A 4,261-nucleotide genomic window follows, 5' to 3' on the forward strand; every position below is an offset into this window, starting at 1 on the left:
CTGCATGGCACTATCATTTTGAGATTTACTATACTTTTCAGTTTCTTTTTATAAAATGTTGTCTACAACTACTTTCAATAAAATACTGATATGATATATAATAGGGAAATATAACATACATGCGCACACATGCTCACAAACTTACATCACCATATGTATACACAGTGTTTTGTATTGTGTGTTTACATATATATATATATATATATATAATTTATCAAGCAAAGCAGTAATAACAATTTTGGTCAAGAAAACATCTTGCGCAATATGCTGCAAAATAAGTAAAAAATAAAAATTGTAGAAAGCTCGCCTAAAAGTTACCAAGAGCTGCTGCTCCAAAAGGTTAAAGACGTTTTGAAAAATTAATACACATGAAAAGCAAATCATTAGACATGTAAAACATAAATACAATAAAATTAAATAACAGAAAAAGTTAAAAAGTAAGCGGAAAAATGGTAAATTAGCCTAATTCGACATCCAAACAGGCTTTTCAAGGGAAATTTCAATTATTTGAACGTCGAATCAAGCTAACCCCATTACGCGTTTCGCCGAAACAGACAATTGAAACTTTTTCGCTAAAAATTTTTTTGACAAAGTGTCTTGGAAATTTTAATAGTCTCAATTCTCTGTTCCAATTTCCCGACGCGTCCGCTCAGAAAGACACATTAAGGTGTTAAAATATGTAAATCAAAATCAAACTTTCTAAATCTAGTCTAAAATTAAAATCAAAACGAAAATAAATAGCGATGAGCTATTAGTCCTAAAAATACAAATATATTCGGGCTGGGCCTGCAAGCTTAAAGATTAACAATTTAATTTTTAAAAACTGTAGATTTTATGAAACTGTAAGAAAACTTGTAGTTAATAATCAATAAAATAAAATTGAGAAAAGAACAACTCAGTGGGTCTTGCTAAGACCAAGAAAAAGTTGTAACAAAAGAAACAAAAAACTGACCTTTGGCGATGCTGTCCCTCTGGAAACATGCAGAAAAATGGCTGCTAAATTCAAGCGTCTTATTTTTGGATGACGTAGGTAGGGGGGAGCGAAGAGTTGTGGGCGTTTAGCCAATGCGAAGTGATTTTCGTTATCTGTAACTCGTCTCCTATTATCGGAGGGGGGCGGAAACCTCGGGAACCGTGTGAAGAGCTCAAAAAATGGCGCTTGGCTTGTAGAAGGATGGAAAAAATTTTTTTCGAAGTGAAAATGGCAAATTCAGCTAAAACTATAAAAACTTGGCCATTAAAGCATGAGAAAAAGGAAAAAACAGTAATTTGTTAAAAAAGTCGTAATTCTTCAAGCTAGCGGGCGATCAAGCTACTATGAAAAATGAAAAAAGCCCGATTTGTTAATAAAAGCAGTAAAATTGGCCACTAAAGAAATTTAAATTTAAAAATATGTACATAATGGTATTTAATATTAAAGTGCCAAAATTTTTTAGGAGGAAAGAGAATGAATAAACAAGAATTTTCTGTACATTTTTACAATAGATTCTCTGAATTAGTCATCCTTCTTAAACCGTCCGTAGCTTTAGGTATAAAAAATCATTATCTAACTCAAAAAATCTATAATTAGGTAAGGTTAATGCCAGCTTTGGTCAGGGAATTTTTAATTATTTTATGTGGTATTTGGTTACTTTTTAAAATAGTTACGAAGTATAGTATTTCTTCTTGTAAGTGATCCGCAGTATTGCAAATTCTTTTCATTCTAAGTAGCTGTGAATAAATTGTGTTGATTATTACTCTTTTGGAAATATTTGAATTCCAGTTAGTGAGTTTAAGTGTGGAAAAATTAAATTCTCTCCTTTTATCGTAAACTTTAATAAAACGGTAATCAATAATATGTAAATCAAGGTAGACTATATCATGCTGTTCTGTATTGGTTTTATTAAGTTTTAAGCAAGCAGGGTAGATATTAGCGTTTTCTATTTTGTTGTAGTTATTAAATGCTATGACATCATCAATATATCTATAGATGTGTTGGAAAAAGAGACTTTCTTCCGTTCTGAGTGAACGTACATAGGTTAGTTCTTTAGTGAACAGGAATAATTCACAAACTGACTGTTCAGTTTGTGAATTAACAACTGACTGTTCAGGCTAATTAGGCTAATTTACCATTTTTCCGCTTACTTTTTAACTTTTTCTGTTATTTAATTTTATTGTATTTATGTTTTACATGTCTAATGATTTGATTTTCATGTGTATTAATTTTTGAAAACGTCTTTAACCTTTTGGAGCAGCAGCTCTTGGTAACTTTTAGGCGAGCTTTCTACAATTTTTATTTTTTACTTATTTTGCAGCATATTGCGCAAGATGTTTTCTTGACCAAAATTGTTATTACTGCTTTGCTTGATAAATTATTTCTTTTTCGCAGCTATTAGCGCAAAAAAGTGTCATTAAGTTCTGATATATTCAGTTTTTCAGGTTTTTGAGCTTTAACTTATAAGTTGCCGGGAACTGTTAACAGTTCCACTTTCACGATAGGTTAGTCTTCCTCCCAAAAAACACTGTAAAGCAGGCTAGCTCCCTCTTTACTTTCAATCACTGGCTCAGATAAATAACATAAAAATAATTAAATGAAGCAACCAGCTTTGAAAAACCTGTAAGGCTAATGCTACTCCGCTTCCTTCTACTGCAAGTAAAACACAATCACTTTGAAAGACATACAATTGCATCTACCAGATCACCTGTAAAAAATGTTCTCTCGCATATATAGGTCAAACTAAAAACCCTCTCAACCTCAGAATTAATAACCATAGATCTCATATTAAAAGATTTAAAAATAATAACAATAATAGCACCAAAGATCATCAACTTACAGCTATTCTTGAACATTATTATCAACATAATTTTGATCACATAGAAATTAACGTGCTTGATATTGTTCCTAACACCAAACTTCGACTGTTTAAGGAGTCGATTTACATACTTCAAAATAAGTCACTTTATCCTTACGGACTGAATGCATATCTCAGTAATACCACTAATAGGCAGCACGAGATTTCTATATATGGACAATTCAGATTTTTTAGCACTACTACTAACAGAGGAACTAGAGGAGGTGATGCTAAAAAGAAAAATTTTTTTTCGTCACAAGATCTGAAATTAATTATTCATAATCTTAATTCCTACCTTGGACATCAAGACTTCGTTAAAAATGCCATAAAACGTCTTCATACCTTTAAGAATACTACCTTATGGAATCTGATTAAAACAGTAAATCAACCGTCTCAATGCTTCAAAATAGTCAAGGGTCTTATTTTAGACTTCTGCAATTTTAAACTAAAAAACAGTAATTTCTTTCGCAAAAAACTTTTTTGTATTATTCAGTTCAAACACCCTTCTTACGATAAGTTCAAAATTCCTTGCATTTTCAAAAAATATCAGCACTTGCTTCCTAACCAACCTGTCCAGATTCAACCCTGTTTTAAATTTGAAAAAACCTTGGGTCAACTAGTTATAAACCACCACGTTATAAAAGATAATAGCACTTGTTACTGCCATATGCCTGTCTACAAAAAATATGCCGATCCTTTCCACCAACATATAGTCACAGGAGATCTTAATATTATAGAAAATACTGAATTACGTAACCTTATGCAACTTGGCACCAAGTTTCGTCCTGCTTTCAGTATTAATAGACACGTCTGCCTCAAACAATTCAATAATGATCTAGATAAATTTTTATTATTGCTAGTACAAGATCCAATTTACCCACTACAACTTTTCTTGAATGGAAAACTGCACTTATAAAAGAATTTCAATGTTTGCTTTTCAAGGCGCCTAATTTCAACTCTTTACACAATAAAAAACGCCTGGAGGATCTCATTCAAAAATTGCAACATAACTTTATCATCACGAAGATTGACAAAGTAAGCAACAATTTTAGTATTATTTGACAACACTTCTACTACAACCTTCTGCATAAAGAATTAAATAACACTTGCACTTACCAAAAAATAACTTCCAGTACTCAGATTCTTCTAAATAAATTTAAAGCACTACATAAAAGACTTAAAATACAACCCCAGAAATATAACAACAGGTTTGCAAATCTCTATGCCTTACCGAAATTTCATAAGTCTCCAATTAAATTCAGGTTCATAGCTAATAGTACTAAAAGTTATCTCAAAGAAATAGATTATCTCTTTGCGCAAAAACTTCGTATGATTCGTGAACTAATCAAAAACTATGATTTTAAAGGTTTGCATTGCAACTGCATGATCTCTAGTAATGAACATGTTATTAAAACTCTGAATTCCCTTCA

Source organism: Stegodyphus dumicola, chromosome 7 (assembly GCF_044657685.1).
Source record: "Stegodyphus dumicola isolate Sdum_Otavi_A_Nest chromosome 7, ASM4465768v1".
Taxonomy (NCBI): Eukaryota; Metazoa; Arthropoda; class Arachnida; order Araneae; family Eresidae; genus Stegodyphus; species Stegodyphus dumicola.